An 11,997-nucleotide genomic window follows, 5' to 3' on the forward strand; every position below is an offset into this window, starting at 1 on the left:
CTGTCACAGTATAGGTGCTCATTAATTTTTACAATGGGTTTTATTATCTAGAATCCCGGAGAACTGAACGTCTCTTAAAGATTCTTGGCTTTTTAATTATTTTAAGGTTGGGATAGCAGGGAAACAAAAACTATTGTTTGAAACCCCACAGTGAACAGGCAAATAAGACAAGCTCCACCAAGGCCCAAACTTGCTAGTGATTCTCTGCATTACTGTAAGCTGTTTTCTCCAGTGAGTCTATGGTCCTCCCACCACTTTCATACTGCTCCCCGACTAGGCAGGCGATTGATGCCTAGAACTAGGGAATGACAGAAAGGAAAAAAAACAATGGGTAGTTTCTTCAACTGTGTCTGCAGGAGGTTGCATTCTATAATTCTTTTACTGTTTACTTTGTGGTTGGCACTTTGTTAAGTAATGATTAGACAAAAAGAATAAAATGTATTTCTGCTTCCAAGGAGCTCACAAACTAGTGAGGAATAAACAGTTAATCACAGTGTAGTATGAAAAGTGTCATAGCAGAAACACATGGATATAAACAGAATAAAATGATAGTGCTAAAGCAGGAGTGTTCTGGGAGCAGATTAATGCCTGCATGGAACTGTCATGTGGGAAACTAATTTGATGCAATGGTGGCTTCCCAGTAAACGAGGCAAGCTCTCCTAAAGGTAATGAAACAGAAGGCTAACAGCTCGAATTAAGATTATTAAATAATATAGCCTATTTAATTTCAGTATCCAGTGAAAAGGTGAAAGAGTTGTGATAAGTGGACCTAGTTAGGATAAGGTGCAAGCAAGTGGAAGGACACCATCACCTGAATCATGGGTTAAGTAATGTGCATATATCCTATCTGCCACAACAGCCTTCTCCGCTGATGGTATACTTATGAGGACCAGAGATGAGGTGTCAGCAAGGAGACCCACAGGTGGAAAGTGCTTTGGGCCAATGGTACACACCTGCTTTATTGGACAGACGCAGGGAAGTATGCCTGGTCACAGCCAGAGCTTACTGGTTAAGTTGTTGAACAGATACAAGTTTTTTTTTTGCATTTCCTGGGCAGAGAACATATGAGACTATTCTAGGTGTGACCAATGGGTGGCTGATTTAGGGGTGACATAGGTAATAGCCCAGAGATGTCATGATTGCTCATAGCTTAGTTTTTCCATCCCTTTTTGGCTATCAGTGACTCTCTATTCCATCATATTTGTATTTAACTTTGGCATGTCTTATAGTTTACTAACTTACTATATATATTTTACATAATCTTGCCTATGTTTCACAAAGTACATGCTTACTCATATTCTATATTTAAAATATGCTAGGAGTTTTGCATTTATCTCACAAGCTACTAGCTTACTTACTCTCTGTAGTTAACACTTCTTATGACGTTCATCCATCTCTAAGCAAACTGCAAAGCCTTTCAGTATGGGTAGAGTGGAAAGCTGGAAAGGCACGTAGGTAAAAAATAATGCCCTTTTTATGCCCTCTTAGAGATACTGAATTTTAACCTGTGAAAACTGTAAAACTATCAGGAGTGTAGAGAATAGAAGAGAGGTGCAGTCCTGGGCTAGAGGGCCAGGTGGAAACTCTTGCCCTAATACAGATGATTAAGAAGCGGTCCTCCACCAGCTGAGGCAGTGGCTCTATGGGATGAAATGTGATTCCTTCCCACTCACCTCCTCCCACAGGGTTTGGTAATGTCTAGAGGCATTGTGGTTGTACCAGCAAAGGGTGCTACTAGTATCTAGTAGGGTAAAGGACAGGGTAACTGCTAAATATTTAACAATGCACAGGACAACCCCCCCGCCCCCAACAACAAAGAACTAACTGGCTCAAGATTTCAGTAGAGCCAAGATTGAGAAACCCTAAATGAAGGACATTTAAAAGGCACAGAGATGATAGAAGTTAAGTAAGCAGAATTGGTCAGTTTTTTATATGATTAGATATAGAGGTTAGGAAGAAGTAAAGAATTATTTCAGGTTTCTAGTTTGGATAACTGGGAGGTCAAAGGGAGGAATGGGCTAGGGAGAATAGAGATAAGAATTTAAATGCTGAATACACTAAGTTTTCTCAAACTTATCAAGTGTACCTCCAAGTGAAGATATACAGTTGGCAGTTGGAAGAAGAGGGCAGGATATGAGAGAGATCTCAGCTGAAGATAAGAGATTTGGGAGATGTTGGTCTGTGAGTGGTAGTTCTATCTTTGGAGGTGCATGGGACAGGAACATGATACCTATGGAATGAATAGGGTAAAATGAGAAAGAATAGGGCTAAGGATTAATCTAAATTTCTGAGCTCTCATTCTATTTTACTGAATCAGAATCTCGGTCCTCCAAGCCAGTCTACCAGATCAGATAAGATCCAAGAATCTGCATTTTTGGCAAGAAACCCAGGTGATTTTGCAGCACACTACGATTTTAGAACAACAGATTTAGATCGCAGAAGAGAAGTCTGAAAAGGAGCAGACAGCGAGATAGCAAGAAAACTAGGGAAGAACAGAGATCCACAAGCCAAGAAAGGAAAGTTTAAAGCAGGGCTCTGTCGGTGCAAGAGGTTGTTGTAGAGCAGTACTGGCCATTAGAAATATAACGTGAGTCACATAAGCTATTGTAAGTTTTCTAGTAGTGATACAAAAAGCTAAACAGAAGCAGATGAAATTGATTTAGAGATATAGCTTGTTTAACCCAATAATTAAGAATTATCATTATAACATGTAATTAACATGAAAACTAATGAGGTACATCACATTCTTTTATTCATATTATGTTTTGGAAACCTGGTGTGTGTTTTACACCTCCAGCGCCTCCCAATTTGGTCTAGTTACACTTCAAATATTCAGTAGCCACATGTGCCTAGTGGTTACCAGAGTGGATAGCACAGGTGTAGAAAGTCAAGTAAGGAAAAACACTCTTATCTTCCAGCTCAGACTAAAATGAACTAGAAGGAAAGTAAAAAACTAAATATGTTCCATAGCTGTACTAATAAAATAGTTATAGATGGTGTGATAAGACCTGTTTCAGTGATGTGGGTGATGTTAGAAACCAAAATATACCCAGTTAAAGAGTGGGAAGTTAGAGATGCTGACAGCTACTTGAGAGAACATCTTCAACAAGCTTTGCTATTAAGTATAAAGAGGCCCCCCTTTTTCTGTGTCTTTGAATATGAATTTTAAGATTAAAGAACACAATTCAGTTTTTAATTTAGGTTTTAACAATTACATTTGGATTTCTGCTTCTGCAAAATTATGCTATCACTAGAAACACCTGGAAACTTGAGCATACTATGTGAAATGAATTGGGCATGGTAACTCACAAATGTAGTCCTAGCTACTGGAGAAGCTGAGATGGGAGTATCACTTGAGGAAAGATATATATATTTTATATATTATATATGCATGTATTTATGTATATATAAAATATAAAATATGTATGTAAATATTTAATATGTATTTATATAATGAATATATTTATATAATATATAAATAAACATATAATATGTATAAAATATATAATATATACTATAAAATATTTATATTAATATGAATATATATTTATATTTAATATAAAATATATATTTAAGATAAAACATTCATATTATATAAAATATTATATATATAATATATAAATACATAAAATATACATTATAAATATATAAGATATATAATATATACACACATATATACAGTCATATAAATCATAAGTATGTATACTTATACATATTTAGGGAAGGGTTGTATATATAAATATACATATGTATGTATGTATATGTGAAATAATTGTTTTCAGACATTAGCCCAACAGGCAGTGCAGGATTGTGATCCCTGAGAGAACAGAAACAATGAATTAAGTTCCATAATGACCCCAGCTTACTATCTGGAGGCAGTGTCCAGAGCCTAGAACAGGGAGGGGAACCCGAAACCATTAGTGGTTTCACTAAATGGAGGCGACAGAGATGGGAATTTGGGGAGGCTGATGGGCAGAGTATCTGAGAGGAGGACATGGCACACAAGAGAGTCTTGGACATCTATAGGAGTGTTCCTTTGTATTGAGTACTTCCCTTTGGGGCTGAGTACTTATCTGTGCAATGGAAGGGTGAAACTCCACGAGGCTGGGGAAAAGCAGTGGCCAAACAGTTTCTAGTACTTACACAGGGCTGGGAATAGTTTGTCTTCCCATAAGCCAGAGCAGATTGACAGACCTTGTAAGAAGCTCTTATTTGTTTCTACCAATCAAAGTAACAGTAGGAACTAGGCCAGGTCGGTCTTTCTCTCTCTCTTTCTCTCTCTTCCTGTCTCCACATGGGCTCTTTGCTTAGGCTAGTTTGGTCTTCTTCACAGCATGGCAGCCAGAGGGTAGTTGGATTTATCACATGGTGTCTCAGAGCTCCCAGAGTTTGTGCTCCAGGAAGCAAGGTGAAAGCCTCTTTGCCTTTTATGACTTAGCCCCTGGAAACATGTAGCGTCACTTCCACTGAATTCTCTTGGTTATGTGGGAGTCATTAAGTTGCCCCAGATTCACAGGAAAGGAACATAAGCTCTACCTCTTGATGGGAGGAGTGTCAAAAAACATATTTTTAAAAAATGCTACAGTACTTATGCTAATGCATACAATAGCATGACCTGGTGTCAAATCTAATAACTACCATAATTACAAAGTAGTAATTAATATGAATATATCCTGAGATATCTGTAACAACTATAATATGATACAAAAAAGTTATGTGATTTCTATTGGTGACAAAGTTATAGATACTGTAAACAAAGTTATTAGTACTGCAGCAGTGCTAACAGGCACTGCTAATACTATAAATGGAACACTGAATTTCAGTTAGAGGTTAGGAAAAATAAAGAGAAATCTCACTAGGGACATAGAACAGCATTTAGGACCTAGATGAAGTTACAAATCGTGGATACACGGAGACGTAAAATAATGATGTGAAAATTTCAATTTTTCTTCTAGTGTGTAGGTGTCCTTGTGTAGGACCAGTGAAGCAACAGAATTAAGGGGGAGCAATTGATGGTTAGATGTGTAAGGACAAGAGAGTTTAGGGTTTTGTCATGGAAGTCATTAGATGGTGAGAATCATGAGATAAGACATAATGCCAGTTTAATTTACTATAGTATTCCAAGAGCCTACCACTATTAGTTGAGTAAGTGGAATGGTTGAAGTGACAAATCTCTTCAAATAAACAAATGAACGAAAGAGGGAAAGCTGGTTGAGAATGAAGAGAAATGCAGCTTTCAAAATCAAAGTTGAAGGCAAGGAGGTGAAATCTGTGATCAAATTGAAACAATGAACAGTTGTGGTCAGAGAGTGGAACTAGAGTTTAGGATATCAGCTAGTGAGGTAGTTTCCTGTGAGAAATTCATGGCTTCTCAGTAAAGGTACTTGGGAATGTGCAAAGGAACCAAGAATTAGGCAAAAAGGAAATATTTGTGTGCAAGAATCCCAAGTTTGGGATAAGATGGCATGTACTCTGAAAGGAAATGAAGGGGAATGAATTCTTAGAAATAGTTTCACTTCCTTTGTGTAAGCTTTTTATTGAATTTTGACATACCACAAAGAAGTACACAAATTCTAAGTCTATAGCTTGATACATTTTTATATCTGTGTAACCACTACCCAGGTCAAGGAATTATGAGCTCCCAGAAGTCTCTCGTATGCTGTCTCCCAGTTGTGAGCACCTTTTACCAAAGGTAACCACCATTCTAACTTCTTTGACCATAGATTGGTTTTGGTTGTTTCTGGACTTTGAGCTTTGGAATTGTACCACATATATTCTTTTGTGTCTGGCCTCTTGTGGTCAATATTATGTCTGTGAAATTCATCGATGTTGTATGTAGCAATTAATTATTTGCTGTTGTTGAGTGGTGTTTCTATTACGTGAAACTGACAACATTTTCTTTTATCTGTTTCACTGTTGATGGACATTGGGTTCATTCAGTTTGGGGCTTCTACAAATAATGCTGCAAGAAACATTAGAACATTCTGTCTTTTGGTTCACATACATTTACATTTTCATTTGGATATGTAGTAGGGAGTGGAATTGTTGGATTATAGGCAATGTGTATGTTCAGTTTGAGTAGATACTGCTGAAGAGTTTTTCAAAGTGGTTGCATCAATTTACATTCCTTCCAGCACCAATTTACACTCGTAAACATGCTCACCACCACTTGGAGTTCTCAGTTGTTATTGCTGGCTTTCATTTTAGTTATTCTGGAGCATGCTTAACTAATTGCTTTCTAAAGCTTCAATATCCTCCTTGGGGCATGAGACAAAACTCTAAGTGGGCTCTGGAATCAGACTGCCTGGTTCAAATCCTGGCTTAGCCACTAGTAGGATAACGTGTGTGGAATTTACATTAATTCTCTAAGCTTCAAATTCTTATCTGTAAAATAGAGAAAGTAGCATCTGCCTTATAGGGTTTTTGTGGGGAATAAATGAATATGTGTTTGTATATGTGTGTGTGTTTGTGTATAACTTTTTAAATATATAGTTTAGTATAGTGCCTGGCACATAGTGAGTTCTCAATAACTGGTGGCTATAATTATTCTTGCTACTATTTATGGACCTCCGATTATATCTGAAAACACTGGAATGATAAGCTCACATATCTCATTCATGACATGGTATATTTCAATCTTGAAAAATGGATATTAAACTTCAAAGAAGTGGAGTCATCATTTGAATTAGTATCCTCTAACCTCATACCTAACTTGTCCTTTCCTTCCTTATAACAATATTTAAGAGTCAGTCGATTTAAAGAAGTGTGATATAGGGGATTTAACTAATGACTGGACAGAAGGACAGATTGAAACTGTATTTTTCAGCAGTTCTTCTGATTTGTCTCATTTGAAGTAAAGATTTCAGACTGTTATGGGGTGGCATACGGGAAGGAAATACAGATTTGTTCACAGCTGCTACTCAAAATACTAGCCATGTAACTAGGAAAGAATTTGGCTCAAATAAAAGTCCCAGGGCTCTTTATTGCCATCACAATCATTATTTATCAATTAGGATTTATCTAGGTGTCCACAGTGTGTTTGGCACAACATCAAGGAAGGAAGCTGATGATTACAGGAACCATTTTGGTTACATCTTCGAATGACCCAAATGGTGTGAATTAAATGCAGAAATTAATTATTAAAAATTAGTAATTCAACAGCACTGGGAGTAAAAAAAAAAAAAAAAAGAGAACTAGAAAAGGAATTAAGAGGTTGATGAAATTTAGTTCCATAAATGGTAATGTTATACAGCTAACATATAAATGATAATTTTTAAAGGTTACATAACCAGTATGTAATAGGGACAGTCAAGACTCACACCAAGGTTGTCTGTCTAAAAATATAGTGTTTTTCCTACTCAATCAGGCTACATCTCAATCTGCAAGAAGAATATTCTTAGAAAACTAGAAAATATTATATATTTATAATATTAATATCAATTACTTCTTTTGAATTGCTCCTTTGGAAAATTGGTCAAGCCATTAGATTCTACTTGTTCTATCTTTTCTGTATTAGTCATTATCTGTGATAAGAAGAGAAGGTAATGATAGCTTTGGTCAGGATGCCCTAGCTTTGGTGGAGCTTATTTAGATGAACATTATGAGTATCCTAAATATTTTTGGAAAAAATTACCAAAACATTATAGGTATTTTTGAGATTCCTTGAAAAAATTTCGTTTGGGCCTTTGGACAGATCTTTGAAGAGCAATACTACCTAAAAGCCAGCAGAGGGAGAACAGAGCATTGTTTTACTAATTTTCACCAAGTTTTTCCTCATTCTCTTTTACATTTTATTTTTCCACATATTTAATACATTTCTTGACCATGAGATACTATTATCCTGTCCTGCACTTTTGGAAAGGGTAGAGGATGCTGCTATCATTGAATTAGAGTTTTGTTTAACTCACTGGTCAATAGGCTATCAAATGAGCTGGGTTAGACAGTTCTTTTTTTTTTTTCTTATACTTTATGTTCTAGGGTACATGTGCACAACGTGCAGGTTTGTTACATATGTATACATGTGCCATGTTGGTGTGCTGCAACCATTGACTCATCATTTGCATTAGGTATATCTCCTAATACTATCCCTCCCTGTTCCCTGCACCCCACAACAGGCCCAAGTGTGTGATGTTCCCCTTCCTGTGTCCAGGTGATCTCATTGTTCAGTTCCCACCTATGAGTGAGAACATGCGGTGTTTGGTTTTCTGTTCTTGCAATAGTTTGCTGAGAATGATGGTTTCTAGCTGCTTCCATGTCCCTATAAAGGACACGAATTCATCCTTTTGTAAGGCTGCATAGTATTCCATGGTGTATATGTGCCACATTTTCTAAATCCAGTCTGTCATTGATGGACATTTGGGATGGTTCCAAGTCTTTGCTATTGTGAATAGTGCCGCAATAAACATACGTGTGCATGTGTCTTTATAGCGGCATGATTTATAATCCTTTGGGTATATACCCAATAATGGGATGGCTGGGTCAAATGGTATTTCTAGTTCTGTATCCCTGAGGAATCGCCACACTGTCTTCCACAATGGTTGAACTAGTTTACAGTCCCACCAACAGTGTAAAAGTGTTCCTATTTCTCCACATCCTCTCCAGCACCTGTTGTTTCCTGACTTTTTGATGATCGCCATTCTGACTGGTATGACATGGTATTTCATTACGGTTTTGATTTGCATTTCTCTGATGGCTAGTGATAATGAGCATTTTTTCATGTGTCTGTTAGCTGTATAAATGTCTTCTTTTGAGAAGTGTCTGTTCATTTTCTTTGCCCACTTTTTGATGGTTGTTTGTTTTTTTCTTGTAAATTTGTTTGAGTTCTTTGTAGGTTCTGGATATTAGCCCTTTGTCAGATGAGTAGATTGCAAAAATTTTCTCCCGTTCTGTAGGTTGCCTGTTTACTCTGATGGTAGTTTCTTTTGCTGTGCAGAAGCTTTTTAGTTTAGTTAGATCCCATTTGTCAATATCGGCTTTTGCTGCCATTGCTTTTGGTGTTTTAGACATGAAGTCCTTGCCCATGCCTATGTCCTGAATGGTATTTACCTAGGTTTTCTTCTAGGGTTTTTATGGTTTTAGGTCTCACATTTAAGTCTGTAATCCATCTTGAATTAATTTTTGTATAAGTTGTAAGGAAGGGATCCAGTTTCAGCTTTCTACTTATGGCTAGCCAGTTTTCCCAGCACCATTTATTAAACAAAGAATCCTTTCCCCATTTCTTGTTTTTGTCAAGTTTGCCAAAGATCAGATGGTTGTAGGTGTGTGGTATGATTTCTGAGGGCTCTGTTCTGTTCCATTGGTCTGCATCTCTGTTTTGGTACCAGTACCATGCTGTTTTGGTTACTGTAGCCTTGTAGTATAGTTTGAAATCAGGTAGTGTGATGCCTCCAGCTTTGTTCTTTTGACTTAGGATTGTCTTAGCAATGTGGGCTCTTTTTTGGTTCCATATGAACTTTAAAGTAGTTTTTTCCAATTATGTGAAGAAAGTCATTGGTAGCTTGATGGGGATGGCACTGAATCTATAAATTACCTTGGGCAGTATGGCCATTTTCAGGATATTGATTCTTCCTATCCATGAGCAGGGAATGTTCTTCTATTTTTTTGTGTCCTCTTTTATTTCCTTGAGCAGTGGTTTGTAGTTGTCCTTGAAGAGGTCCTTCACATCCCTTGTAAGTTGGATTCCTAGGTATTTTATTCTCTTTGTAGCAATTGCGAATGGGAGTTCACTCATGATTTGGCTGTTTGTCTGTTATTGGTGTATAAGAATGCTGTGATTTTTGCACATTGATTTTGTATCCTGAGACTTTGCTGAAGTTGCTTATCAGCTTAAGGAGATTTTGGGCTGAGACAATGGGGTTTTCTAAATATACAATCATGTCATCTGCAAACAGGGACAATTTGACTTCTTCTTTTCCTAATTGAATACCTTGATTTCTTTCTCTTGCCTGATTGCCCTAGCCAGAACTTCCAACACTATGTTGAATAGGAGTGGTGAGAGAGGGCATCCCTGTCTTGTGCCAGTTTTTAAGGGGAATGCTTCCAGTTTTTGCCCATTCAGTATGATGTTGGCTGTTGGTTTGTCATAAATAGCTCTTATTATTTTGAGATACATTCCATCAACACCAAATGTATTGAGAGTTTTTAGCATGAAGGACTGTTGAATTTTGTCAAAGGCCTTTTCTGCATCTATTGAGATAATCATGTGGTTTTTGTCTTTGGTTCTGTTTATATGCTGGATTACATTTATTGATTTGCATATATTGAACCAGCCTTGCATCCCAGGGATGAAGCCCACTTGATCATGGTGGATAAGCTTTTTGATGTGCTGCTGGATTCGGTTTGCCAGTATTTTATTGAGGATTTTTGCATCGATGTTCATCAGGGATATTGGTCTAAAATTCTCTTTTTTTGTTGTGTCTCTGTGAGGCTTTGGTATCAGGATGATGTTGGCCTCATAAAATGAGTCAGAGAGGATTCCCTTTTTCTATTGGTTGGCATAGTTTCAGAAGGAAAGTTACCAGCTCCACCTTAGTTATTTCTTGCCTTCTGCTAGATTTTGAATGTGTTTGCTCTTGCTTCTCTAATTCTTTTAATTGTGATGTTAGGGTGTCAATTTTAGATCTTTCCTGCTTTCTCTTGTGGACATTTAGTGCTATACATTTCCCTCTACACACTGCTTTAAATATGTCCTAGAGATTCTGGTACGTTGTGTCTTTTTTCTCATTGGTTTCAAAGAACATCTTTATTTTTGCCTTCATTCCATTATTTACCTAGTAGTCATTCAGGAGCAAGTTGTTTAGTTTCCATGTAGTTGTGCAGTTTTGAGTGAGTTTCTTAATCCTGAGTTCTAATTTGATTGCACTGTGGGGTCTGAGAGACAGTTTGTTGTGATTTCTGTTCTTTTACATTTGCTGAGGAGTGCTTTACTTCCGATTATGTGGTCAATTTTAGAATAAGTGTGATGTGGTATTGAGAAGAATGCATATTCTATTGATTTGGGGTGGAGAGTTCTGTAGATGTCTATTAGGTCTGTTTGTTGCAGAGCTGAGTTCAGGTCGTGGATATCCTTGTTAACCTTCTGTCTCATTGATCTGTCTAATTTTGACAGTGGGGTGTTAAAGTCTCCCATTATTATTGTGTGGGAGTGTAAGTCTCTTTGTAAGACTCTAAGGACTTGCTTTATGAATCTGGGTGCTCCTGTATTGGGTGCATATGTATTTAGAATAGTTAGCTCTTCTTGTTGAATTGATCCCTTTACCATTATATAATGGCCTTCTTTGTCTCTTTTGATGTTTGTTTGTTTAAAGTCTGTTTTATCGGAGACTATAATTGCAACCCCTGCCTTTTTTTGTTCTCCATTTGCTTGGTAGATCTTCCTCCATCCCTTTATTTTGAGCCTATGTGTGTCTCTGCACGTGAGATGGGTCTCCTGAATACAGCAAACTGATGGGTCTTGACTCTTTATTCAATTTGCCAGTCTGTGTCTTTTAATTGGACCATTTAGTCCATTTACATTTAAGGCTAATATTGTTATGTGTGAACTTGATCCTGTCCTTGTGATATTAGCTAATTATTTTACTCATTAGTTGATGCAGTTTTTTCCTAGCATCGATGGTCTTTACATTTTGGCATATTTTTGCAGTGGCTAGTACCCGTTGTTCCTTTCCATGTTTAGTGCTTCCTTCAGGATCTCTTGTAGGGCAGGACTGGTGGTGACACAATCTCTCAGCATTTGCTTGTCTGTAAAGGATTTTATTTCTCCTTCACTTATGAAACTTAGTTTGGCTGGATATGAAATTCTGGGTTGAAAATTCTTTTCTTTAAGAATGTTGAATATTGGCCCCCACTCTCTTCTGGCTTGTAGAGTTTCTGCCAAGAGTTCTGCTGTTATTCTGATGGGCTTCCCTTTGTGGGTAACCCAACCTTTCTCTCTGGCTGTCTTTAACAATTTTTCTTTCATTTCAACTTTGGTGAATCTGACAATTATGTGTCTTGAAG

This window comes from Trachypithecus francoisi, unplaced genomic scaffold (assembly GCF_009764315.1).
Source record: "Trachypithecus francoisi isolate TF-2019V2 unplaced genomic scaffold, Tfra_2.0 Lachesis_group8, whole genome shotgun sequence".
Classification (NCBI taxonomy): domain Eukaryota; kingdom Metazoa; phylum Chordata; class Mammalia; order Primates; family Cercopithecidae; genus Trachypithecus; species Trachypithecus francoisi.